Below are 12,119 nucleotides of genomic sequence, written 5' to 3' on the forward strand. Positions count from 1 at the left end.
AAACCTGCCTCAGGAAAGGACCACGTGAGAAATATAGTGATACATTGTGAAAGCAGCACTCATTTTGGAAGACAGATGTGTGTGTCCCATGAAATGCATCAGAATTAGGGTGTTCACACTCCTTACTCCACATCTGGTGCGCTCCCACTGCTGGTTTTCAAGCCACATTTGCACAATGTTGGGCACAACCCATACAGTACTGTACTCTTGACAAATACTGTTTGATGCATTCCCTGCCCTCAAATGAGTGTCAATCCAACTAGAAACTGGATGCAGGATAGCGGCAATGTGATCATTTGAGACAGTGCCATCATGCATGTGCAAATGAGCACACATGCTCAGAGGACAGGTTCATGAGTAGGAGCTCCAGGAGGTGGGGATGTTGAGCAGCCAGGGAAACCCAAAACATCCTGCTGTCGTGGATGATGTCTTTGGAACCCCTGTGATGGAGTTCTACAGTAGAAAGGAGTGCTGAAGGGCTCAAACCAGTCTCCTTGTTAACAGCCCTAACAAAGCATGTTATTTACATGTCTAAAGGGTTGGTCAAGTACTGGTCAAGTGTTGCCATATAAACACCTAGCTAGCAATACTTTCAGAAGTAGGGGCAGGCGCCTTCCCTCCCTCTCATCTCTCGCTGGAGGTCACATCATCCTAGGGGTAGGAGAACAATAGGCCAAGGGCTAGTCTCATCTGGAGCTGGGAAGACACCAAGCAAGTTCTGTTGGAGTGGCAATGCTGTGTAAGCCCTTCCACCTCAAGCTCATGATGCAGATATGTAGATATAAGCACCGGCATCCATGAAGTCTCTGACTACTTGGAAATGTGGGTGTGTGCAACGCTATATTCCTTCTTCTCAGCCTTTGGTGCAGCCTGAAACCTGCATAGCACCCAACATCTTGGATGTCTGCTATCTCATCCCACATTCCATCTTGATTGATCACATGCAAACTCCATGACACCCAACTCACCTACTCTGTTTACTATCTAGGGCTGATGAAAAGTTAGGGAGAACTTGAAAGTTTGTGCACTCTGGGTGATATTTTAGTTGGCCTATTAAAGGTAATAAATCCCAAATACTGATCTTGGAATTTTTATTATGCCCCCACCTATACTGGTTGCCATAGCTGTAAGACTGCGACAAGTCCATTACTTTTCTCTACATAGGTGATGGGTTATGTGCACCATTTCTTTAGAATATTTCCATTATCATTACAGTATTTTATTACTCTGAATATTTAAAGCACCAGATGTTGGGGATGCAGCCAGCGCTCTAGGGAAAATGACTTATTTTGGCTACAAAACACATTTTTCATCAGGCCTTTCCTCCTTCAACGTTATTAAGTAAAACAGCAAATGGGTGGGAATTAATTTACATGCAACTTCAAGCATTGAGATGCTTTTTTTCTTTGATTTTACTTGCATTTCCCATATCCCTTTCTTTTTCAATAAATACTCAGTGAATCTAACAATTATAAAAAATTAAAAGCAACACAATCAACATCGCAATAAAGAAAATGACAATACAGTTCAAAACACAATAAGAACAACAGCAGTAAGAGCGCACTTCAAAAAGCAGTACCTGAAAATGCCCTGAAACAGCCTTTTTGGCCACTGAACAGGAAGCAGTCATGGGGCTTGGGAAATAGTATGTTTATGACAAATTACTTGCAGAAACGTGTACAATAGTAAAAAAAAAAAAAGTGTTTATTCAGAGATAGTCACACTAGAACACTGAAGGACTTTCAGGAGGATTTTTTAAAAAGAAATTCACCATTTGTTGAAGAAATGCAGAGAAGTGAATTTAAAATTAGGGGGGGGGGGGAATGAGAAACTGAGAGAATTGCAATTGACAGTCTTCTGTCCCTAAACACCAGCAAGGGAGAAGACTGAGTGGTGATATTTTTTCGGACTTCTCACTTACTTTCTGGGTCAGTGGTTCAACTCCTCAATATTTCCCTCCCATTGGTCACCTCTCCCCCACCATCATGGGAACTTATTGGAAAAATGAGAGGGCTTTGAATCCAGATGATCAAAGCTTTTCCTGATCTATACATACCCCTGCCATGCCCCCCCTTTGGCTGTTACCACCAGCAGAGCCCTGTTAGAGGAGTGAGGTTTATGCTTCCTCAACAGGGGGTGTTTGCAAGATCTTTCTCTCTGCAGTTGGAGAGGGAGATTATCTGCTGTGGCAGCTGGGACACCCCCACCCACCCACCCATGGGACCATAGGATTTCTCTCAATCAGTTAAATGACTAAAACCCTTTTGATCCATAAAAATGGTGCGGCCAATTAATCATGCAACATAATTCTAAAAATGTTAATGCTTCTAATATAAGGTACATTGGATGTGTAGATGATGGCACATACATATATCATCTAAGAAATAATGATGCTGCCACACAGCCTGTCACTATATTGAGTCAGCCCATTCAAACATTGAGCCCACGACTGTATACCCAGCCTGACAATGGCTTTCTATGACAAGAGTGGGCAACCTGTGACCTGAGGGACACACATGGCTTGTGGCCTAATTTCATGCGGATCTCAGTTTAATTTCAAAAGCCCTCTGCAAGTGATCAGTTCAGGCCTCTTGCAAAAGCAACCTGTCCCTTCCTCAGCTGCATTCTGGACAGGGAAGAAGCCAGGCTTGGGGGGGGGGGTTTCAACACGGACCACTTTTGCCCTGGTTCCAGCTATTTCTGGCTTCACCCCCAATTTTAATAAGGAGGTGGTGTCAGGGTCGAGTCAGATGAGGAGGAGTGGTGGCAAGCCCCCCCTGACAAGGCAGCACCCACAGAGGAATCTGAGGAATTCGTACCTGGGGAAGACTGGTGGCGGCATTCCTCAGAAGAGGAGGAATCTGATAGGGAGGAGGAGGAAAGACCAGAGCTAGAGGAAGAAGTGGGGGCAGGAGCAGGTCCCAGTCCAGAGCGGAATCAGCCGATCCCCTCTCCTCCTCCCTTCTCAGCTGTAGAACGCCGAGCTGATAAGCGAAGGCGGCAATTAGAGACAGCTGTAGCTCATAGGAAGCGTGGGAGTGAGCCGACTACTTCAGAAAGCTACTCCCCTATTCCATTGCGTCTGCAACAATTGTGTTGGGCGCGTGGTTGCTGTACTCGTCTTGTTCCTGTGTTCCTGGTTCGTATCTGACTGACTTGGCTTGTTCTGACTTGGACTGTTTCTGACTTCGGCTTCTCTTGACCCCAATACTGTTACCTGACTTCGGCTGGCTTCTGACCTGGACTGTTGACCTTGGCTTATCTCGTCCTGACTGCTGCGCTGCAGCACACCAACTTGTTGTCGTCCTGACAGATTGCAGACGCCAACAAACCCTCTTGCTCTGTGAGTATGACAGAACAGGGGGCTGCTGGGGGGTCTCCCACAACCCCTCCTCCTTCTCCACAAGCACAGATAGACCAACTGCAGGAGACTGTACAGCAATTGTTACGAGCTAATCTGGTGCTTCAAGGACATGTGGAACAGTTGACTATTGCTGTGAACACCCAGCAAGCACAGCATGGCTCAGCAGGAGTTCTACCTCCTCGGCCTCCCCCTGTGTTACCACCTGCAAAATTCAAGGGGGACAGGCAAGAGTTTCCAGCTTTTAAGGCACAGGCCATGCTGTACATTCGAGTAAGGGAAGCAGAGTTTGGTTCTCCTGAGGCCAAAGTGGCATTCTTGATCAGTTTGTTGGAAGGAACTGCCAGGCGTTGGGTGACACCTATGCTGGTGGGCAATCACCCTCACTTGAGGGACTATGACCGTTTCCTGGAGGACATGACGAATATGTTTGAGGACAGACAGAGGAAAGCAGCCAACACCCGGAAGCTCTTGCAGCTTCAGCAGGGTGATGGGCCTTTAATGGACTATGTTACGGAGTTTTGCCTCCTCTCTCAGGAACTGGGGTGGAATGAAGAGGCCCTGTTAGCGCACTTCAAGGCGGGGCTCCAGGATGACATACTGGATGAGATGGCCAGGGTCGGGCCCCCTAGTTCCCTGGATGCCGCCATTCAACTCAGTGCCCAAATCGATGAACGCCTGCAGGGGAGAAGGAGAGAAAGAAGGATGGCGCACAGGCCACCAGGGAAGGGGGAACCTCTTCCCTTCGCACCTCCCCGCCCGGTGAGAGCAAGTCTTTCTGACCCGCCAGCTGAAGAACCCATGCAGCTTGGGGCAGTGCGGGGGCCGTTGACAGGGGCTGAGAAGGAGCGGCGACGCAGAGAGCGACTTTGCTTGTACTGTGGCAAGGGGGGTCATTTTGTTCGCAACTGTCCAGCAAAGAGCGTTGCCAGCTCTCGCCCTGTAGCCGGTGTGGGGGAAGGGTCTGGTACTAATCCCCAGCCACAGGGAAACACCAACTCCCAGCTCTGGTAGAGGCCACAGGGCTGGGAAGGGCTTGGATCTCTGAACCACAATGGCCTACCCCTTCGCCTCCTCCGTTAGCTATTCCAAGCCTGGTTTTGAATGCACTGCTACGATTTCCAGATGGGCACCAGGTGCGAGTGTTGGGCTTGGTCGACTCAGGTGCCTCAAACAACTTTCTAGATGAGGGTGTAGCCCAGCAGCTAGGGCTGGAGACTCGAAAGTTGGAGGTACCATTGACTGTGCACACCATCGACGGCCGTCCCCTGCTCTCCGGTGCTGTTACCCATGCCACCGCACCCTTGATGCTGGAGTTACCGGGACACCGAGAACAAATAGTCCTGTATCTAGCCAAGATGTCTGCGGCTCCGCTGGTGCTGGGAATGCCATGGCTGACGCAACATGACCCGTCCATTGCGTGGGGGCAGCGCTCCCTTGTGTTTGCTTCAGCGTATTGTCGGCATCATTGCCTGGGAAAGCGGAATGTCGCAAGGGAAACAGCAGCACAGGGGGCACAAGAGGGAACTCTCACAGGAATGGAGAGTCAGCTACCAGTGGAGTACCACGCCTTCCAAGACGTGTTTTGCGAAAAGGAGGCGGACCAGTTACCACCCCCATCGGCCGTATGACTGCAAAATTGACCTCCTTCCAGGCTCACAACTGCCCACGAGTCGGCTTTATCCAATGTCTGAAACAGAACTGGTGGCATTGCGGGAATTCTTGGACAAAAATCTGGCCAGAGGGTTCATCAGGCCCTCAAAGGCACCGGGCGGTGCGCCTGTCCTATTTGTGAAGAAAAAAGGCTCCTCTGAGTTGAGGCCTTGCATGGACTACAGGAAGTTGAACCGCATCATTGTTCCAGTCCGTTACCCCTTGCCGCTCATTGGTGAGTTGTTAGAGAGGTTGCGTGATGCACAATTTTATACAAAGTTGGACTTAAGAGGTGCCTACAATTTAATCCGTATACGAGAAGGGGATGAATGGAAAACCACTTTCAATACTCGGTACGGTAGCTTCGAGCACTTGGTGATGCCCTTCGGAATACAATCGGGAACTGCGACGTTCCAGGCCTTCATAAACCACGTGTTGGCAGACCTGGTAGACCGGTTTGTGGTGGTTTATTTGGATGACATTCTGATCTATTCAGAAAATCTGACACAGCATGTGCAACATGTACGGACTGTGCTGCAAAGGCTGAGGGAACATCGCTTGTATGCGAAGTTAGAAAAGTGTCAATTTCACGTCTCCTCGGTAGACTTCTTGGGTTATCGTCTGACCCCAGAGGGCATAAAAATGGACCCTGCCAAGGTACAAAGTGTGCGTTCTTGGCAGGCCCCACGGACAAAGAAGGACCTTCAACGGTTCTTGGGGTTTGCGAATTATTATAGGAAGTTCCTGCCCAAGTACTCCTGGCTCACGGCACCCCTCACTGATTGCTTGAGGGGTAAGAAACCGTTTCAGTGGACTGAAGAGGCGCAACAAGCCTTTGTACGCCTCAAGGCCTTGTTCTCAGCCGAGGCGTACCTGGCCCATGCAGATCCCCGACGGCCTTTCATAGTAGAGACCGATGCCTCTGATAGAGCCATTGGAGCAGTGTTGCTGCAAGCTGACAAAGAAGGGTTCTTGCGGCCTTGCGCCTTCCATTCCCGGAAGTTGAACGATTCAGAAAAGAACTATACAATCTGGGATAAAGAACTATTAGCCATCAAAGATGCCTTCGCAGCCTGGAGGCACTTCTTGGAGGGCGCCCAGCACCTGATAGAGGTCCGTACCGACCACCGTAACCTAGAATACTGGCAGACAGCCCGCCACCTCAATCAGAGACAGATCCGGTGGTCTCAGTTCTTTTCCAGGTTCCATTTTAGGGTAGTATATGTGCCAAGCGAACAGAATAAAGGAGCTGACGCATTGTCCCGGAAGCCAGAATACGGGGATGCCAGTCAAGACTAGGTATTGAGGCACATTCTGCAACCCCACCAGTTGCAGTTAGCCACAGGATCAGCCGTGGCCATCTCTGAATTCCAATGCCACACAGCAGCAGACCCGTTCGCCAGGGACAAGCTAGCAGCACTAAGGGAAGGCAATCCCGGGATGGAACTGTTTTCGGAGGAAAATGGTCTACTCTATCACAGAGACGCTCTGTATGTGCCAGACGGAGAACTGCGAGCCAGGGTGCTACGCCAGTGTCATGACTGTCCGACAGCTGGTCACTTTGGGAGGTACAAGACACTGTACCATGTGACGCGTCAGTTTTGGTGGCCGCAAGTGCGGAAGGATGTCTGGGAGTACGTCAGAGCCTGTGATGTTTGCCAGCGCGCCAAGCGACCCCGAGAAGTGCCGGCGGGGCTGCTACAACCACTACCTACTCCAGAGGGGCCGTGGGAGACGATAGCTATGGATTTCATTACTGACCTCCCGGCCTCACAACAACAGACAGTAATCTGGGTGGTTGTAGACCTTTTCACCAAAATGGCCCACTTCATACCCTGTAAGGCGCTGCCGACCGCCCAAGAAACAGCCCGGTTGTTCATTGATCACATTTTCCGACTGCACGGGCTACCCCGTCAAATTGTGTCAGATAGAGGGGCCCAGTTCACTTCCCAGTTCTGGAGGAAAGTCATGCAATTGCTAAAGGTGGAGGTATGCTTGACCTCCGCGCGGCACCCTGAGAGCAATGGCGAGGCGGAAAGGACCAATGCCACACTGCAACAATACCTGCGCTGCTATGTTAACTATCGGCAGGACGACTGGGTGAGTCTACTTCCCTTGGCGGAATTTGCATATAACAATGCCTTGCATGCCTCCTCACAACAGTCCCCGTTCTTTGCCAACTATGGGTTCCACCCGCGTGCCTTCCCGTCTCCGGAATCATTACTGCCGCTACCAGCCGCTGATGAATTCGTAGAAGAATTATCAGCTATACAAGGGCTTCTACGAGATCAGCTAGAACGGGCCAAGGAGAACTATAAGAGAACGACGGATGCTCACCGCCAACCTGGCGCAGATATCAAGGTGGGGGACAAGGTATGGCTGTCTACACGAGACCTGCCGCAGAAAGGTCGCTGCAAGAAGTTAGCTCCACAGAGAGTGGGGCCATTCGAGGTAGTACAGCAGATCAACCCTGTGGCCTTCCGGCTCCGCCTACCGGCTACAATGCGGATTCACCCGGTGTTCCACCGTTCACTGTTATCGCCAGCGATACCAGCACACCGCTATCAACCTGTCAAAGAGATACCACCGCCCGTCACGGTGGATGGGGAAGTGGAGTACGAAGTGGAACAGATCCTGGACTCCCGGTGGCGACGGCGGAAGCTGCAATATCTCATTGCCTGGAAGGGGTATGGGCCGGAGGCAAACTCCTGGGAAGATGCAGAGCTTGTCCATGCCCCAGCACTACAGAAAACCTTCCACGCGCAGCACCCAACTCGGCCTAGACCACCAGATTGGGAGGAGGAGAGCTGCTCTGGAGAGGGGGGTGATGTCAGGGTCGAGTCAGATGAGGAGGAGTGGTGGCAAGCCCCCCCCTGACAAGGCAGCACCCACAGAGGAATCTGAGGAATTCGTACCTGGGGAAGACTGGTGGCGGCATTCCTCAGAAGAGGAGGAATCTGATAGGGAGGAGGAGGAAAGACCAGAGCTAGAGGAAGAAGTGGGGGCAGGAGCAGGTCCCAGTCCAGAGCGGAATCAGCCGATCCCCTCTCCTCCTCCCTTCTCAGCTGTAGAACGCCGAGCTGATAAGCGAAGGCGGCAATTAGAGACAGCTGTAGCTCATAGGAAGCGTGGGAGTGAGCCGACTACTTCAGAAAGCTACTCCCCTATTCCATTGCGTCTGCAACAATTGTGTTGGGCGCGTGGTTGCTGTACTCGTCTTGTTCCTGTGTTCCTGGTTCGTATCTGACTGACTTGGCTTGTTCTGACTTGGACTGTTTCTGACTTCGGCTTCTCTTGACCCCAATACTGTTACCTGACTTCGGCTGGCTTCTGACCTGGACTGTTGACCTTGGCTTATCTCGTCCTGACTGCTGCGCTGCAGCACACCAACTTGTTGTCGCCCTGACAGGTGGGACCTATAGACTACTCCTGAGAAAAAGCAGCAGCAGTTTCCCCCATCACTTACTAACTAATGTTTTTTGACTGGAGATTAAGGGTAAAGGTACCCCTGACTGTTAGGTCCTGTCGCGGACGACTCTGGGGTTGCGCACTCATCTCGCTTTACTGGCTGAGGGAGCCGGCGTTTGTCTGCAGACAGCTTCCAGTTCATGTGGCCAGCATGACTAAGCCGCTTCTGGCGAACCAGAGCAGCGCATGGAAATGCTGTTTACCTTCCCGCTAGAGTGGTACCTATTTATCTACTTGCACTTTGACGTGCTTTCGAACTGCTAGGTGGGCAGGAGCTCACCCCGTGGCGGGGATTCGAACCGCTGACCTTCTGACCACAGCGCCACCCGCAGCCCTTAACTGGAGATTAGCAGAGATTAAATATGGGACTTTCTTATGAAAAAGCCTGCCATTTACTTCCAATTTAGGGTCCTCCCCCCCAAAAAAAACCCCCAGAAAGCAATGCTTTTTCTCCAAAACTGTTGTTTTATTCTATGCAAATCTGAAATGGGCTTTTATTCTACGTGAATTCTAGGCTGATAAATTGATTTGTTTCACTGAGTGACAGTCTTATCCTTCATGTTTTGGGTGGCACTTTTGCACAGATGAATCAGAGCTGACTGTTTTCTTCTTCACCAAATGTCAATGAAAAGCCATTTAATTTAAATAGCTTAAAAACATTTTGCCTGGGACTCAAAATAGCAACCTGATTCTTCCCAGGGGAGCCTGGACTGGTTGGGCTTAATTGGAAGGAAAAATATGGTATGCAAAACTCTCTGGCCCCAATCCAGAAGTCTTTGCATAGTAGAACATTTGCCAGGGCAGTATGTAGTCCAGTCAGAAATAGCCAGTGTGTGAATCAGTGGGCAGCAAAGTGGGGGAACTGCATACAACCCCCTCCCATTCCCCCTGTGTGATGAAATTGTCAACTTTTGCCTATATGCGCCCAACAACTGGATGGGGAGAGGCAACCCCTCTGCTTGTATTTTTCAACCTTTCCAGATGGGATATGCCACCTTCATCATACACCTACCTCCTTAGGTAGATTGGAATGCATATTTGTAAAATATTTGCTTTGTTACTGCTAACAACAAGATCTCATTTCTATTAACATAAACACACTGTCATGTTTCCTTTTCACCGATGCTGTTTTTCTAGAAAAGGGGGTGCTGGAATTCACCATGAATGCTTCGAGCTCTGGCAAGTTATGGCTGGGAAAAAAGCCCTGCTTTTCATCCTTATTTTGCTCCAGATATAAGATACTGGACCAAATACCTACACCTCCCACAAAATAGCTGATGTAAGCTGGGTCCTGCTCATTGTATAAGAGTACAGAAAATGGTTCGTGAACTGTAAACATTGGTTAAGTGTATACCAGTTCATTTCACTCTTACATTGTATTCATGGCACATTTTTACTGTTTCATGATTATAATGGATCTCTTTATTGAATTATTGAACAACATTTTTAAATAAAACATCAAAGGATATTTTTCTGCTATCAGTTCTCCCAGAGTCATGGGATATATCAACCCTCAGGACTCTATTCCCTGCCAGAATACTAACTTTGCCAGAGTCATTATTTTTAAACACACTTTACAGAAAAAGCACCCAGTTCTTTTTTTTCCCTTTCAAAGTAAAACAAGTGTTCTTATAAATATTAAAAAACTAAATTGTTTTTCAGGGTTGGGGGTTGGGGAATTGTGTGTAAGGGTCTTTTCCCAACATCTAATTTGCATTTCTCTTACATTCTGGAAGCAACATATTAATTGCGCCCTTTTATAACTTGCACAACTTAAGTCTGTAAATATGGAATTGTAGCCAATGCTAGTCCTCCTCAGAGTAGACCCACTTAGCTTAGTGGCGCTCAGTTAATCATTTCCATCCATTTCAGTGGGTCTTCTCTGAAGATGACTAATGTTTGGAAACCTGCATCCAAAACGTTGTTCAGATCAAGTTGGACTTTCCATCCTCTCACTACATTGGACCTTCCAGCTTCAGCTCCCAGAGACATGACAGAGGAGAGAATAATTGAGCTTTTCCATTGCAGCACTGTGGTGAAGGATATGCCCTTTTTATATAACTTTGCCAAGTATGAGAGCCATCTCAGGAATGAGCCTGAGTGAAGACAATTTAAAGTGATGTTTTTGTGATGTTATGGTTAATTTTAACTGATGTGATTTCATTGTATATTTTATTGCATACCATGTAGAGTGCAGCATTAAACAGATATATATATATAACTGACACATGACCGCTGACATGCAGGTCCTTTTGGATCCAGAAGAGGGTGGAAAAGGGCAAATGAGGATAGGTGAGGGTGTAATGGGATGGGGTGGGCTTATGCATGTTCTGCCAATGCACACAGGGCCAGGAAAAGAACCCCTCCCACACACACACATAGGAGCCAACTCCTGGTCCTTTTACCCCGCCAATAAAATATTTGAGGGGGCTGGGCCCCCGCAAAGTTGAGGGAAATTCTAATTCAAATGGTATGTGTGCCACGTCATGTGATTGTTTATGCAGGCCAGGGCTTACCTGCACCCCCCCCCAATATTTTATTCAAGTTGGCACCCCTGCCCACACAAATTGGTCGCTGACTGTACTTGTGTGTGTGTATACTTATGGGGTGTATGGGGTGTTAACGAAGGGGTAGTACCTCTGGTAAGAGACACATTGTGCTCCTTCTGGGGTAGTCTGTCCAACTTTGGTCCCCACCCTGCACTCAGCTGTCACCTATGGCTCCCAGAAGCTGTCAGCATGTGGCAGTTGCCACACCCAAGGAATGGCTTCGACTGTCCAGATCGAGCGGACAAGACCAAAAGTGAGTCCAAAAGTCAAGAAGGTGGTTTCTGCAAGTGCTGTAGAGGGAAGTGAGAGGTGGTATACCAAATCTAGTTGGGTCCCAGACACAAGTCTAAAATCATTCACAAAGACCATCTGCAGAGGTATTGAGGGGACAAGACATGTGATGGGTTGCTCCAACCCTCACTGGAGCTGGAGCCTGGGTCCCTGGGAACAGAATCACAGGCCCCATCTGGGTAGGTGGCCCCACCATTTTAGCTAATGCAACCAAGGGCAGTTTGGCAAAGCTGGAGGGTAGGGACAGGGGCGTAGGAAGGGGTGTGGGTGTCATCCAAGGGGGGGTGACAAAATCACCCCGGGTGGATTGCCACTGCACCGATTGCTCCCCTGGGCAGATCGCCCCACCCTGATGAGATAATTTATCCAAATGGCAGTTGACCAGAGGAAAATGTTAACACGCACACTACACATCCCTATATATTGGCTAACTTTTCCAGAAGACAGACACACGGTTCTTGTTTGTGGGACAGGCAGTTCTCATGTAGTGAGGTGGGTGGGGTGCTAGGAGCATCTCACAGGGGAGAGCATCCCACAGACAGGAGCCCACAACTGAAAACACCTTTTATCATATGATCACCTTGTGCATTTTCCTCAGGTGGGGCACACAAAGAAGGGGCCCTGATGAAGACCTAGATGTGACACTATATGTGTCATTAGCAACTACACCTTAAAATGCGTGTGCATTTTAAATAGCAGGCACAGAAATATTTAAGTGGGGGTGCTGTTTTGCTATGGTCCCTTCCTTGTCTCCCTGTGCAAGGATGTTGCCTGCATATTCAGCTTTGTGCAGCCTC

This window comes from Lacerta agilis, chromosome 9 (assembly GCF_009819535.1).
Source record: "Lacerta agilis isolate rLacAgi1 chromosome 9, rLacAgi1.pri, whole genome shotgun sequence".
Classification (NCBI taxonomy): domain Eukaryota; kingdom Metazoa; phylum Chordata; class Lepidosauria; order Squamata; family Lacertidae; genus Lacerta; species Lacerta agilis.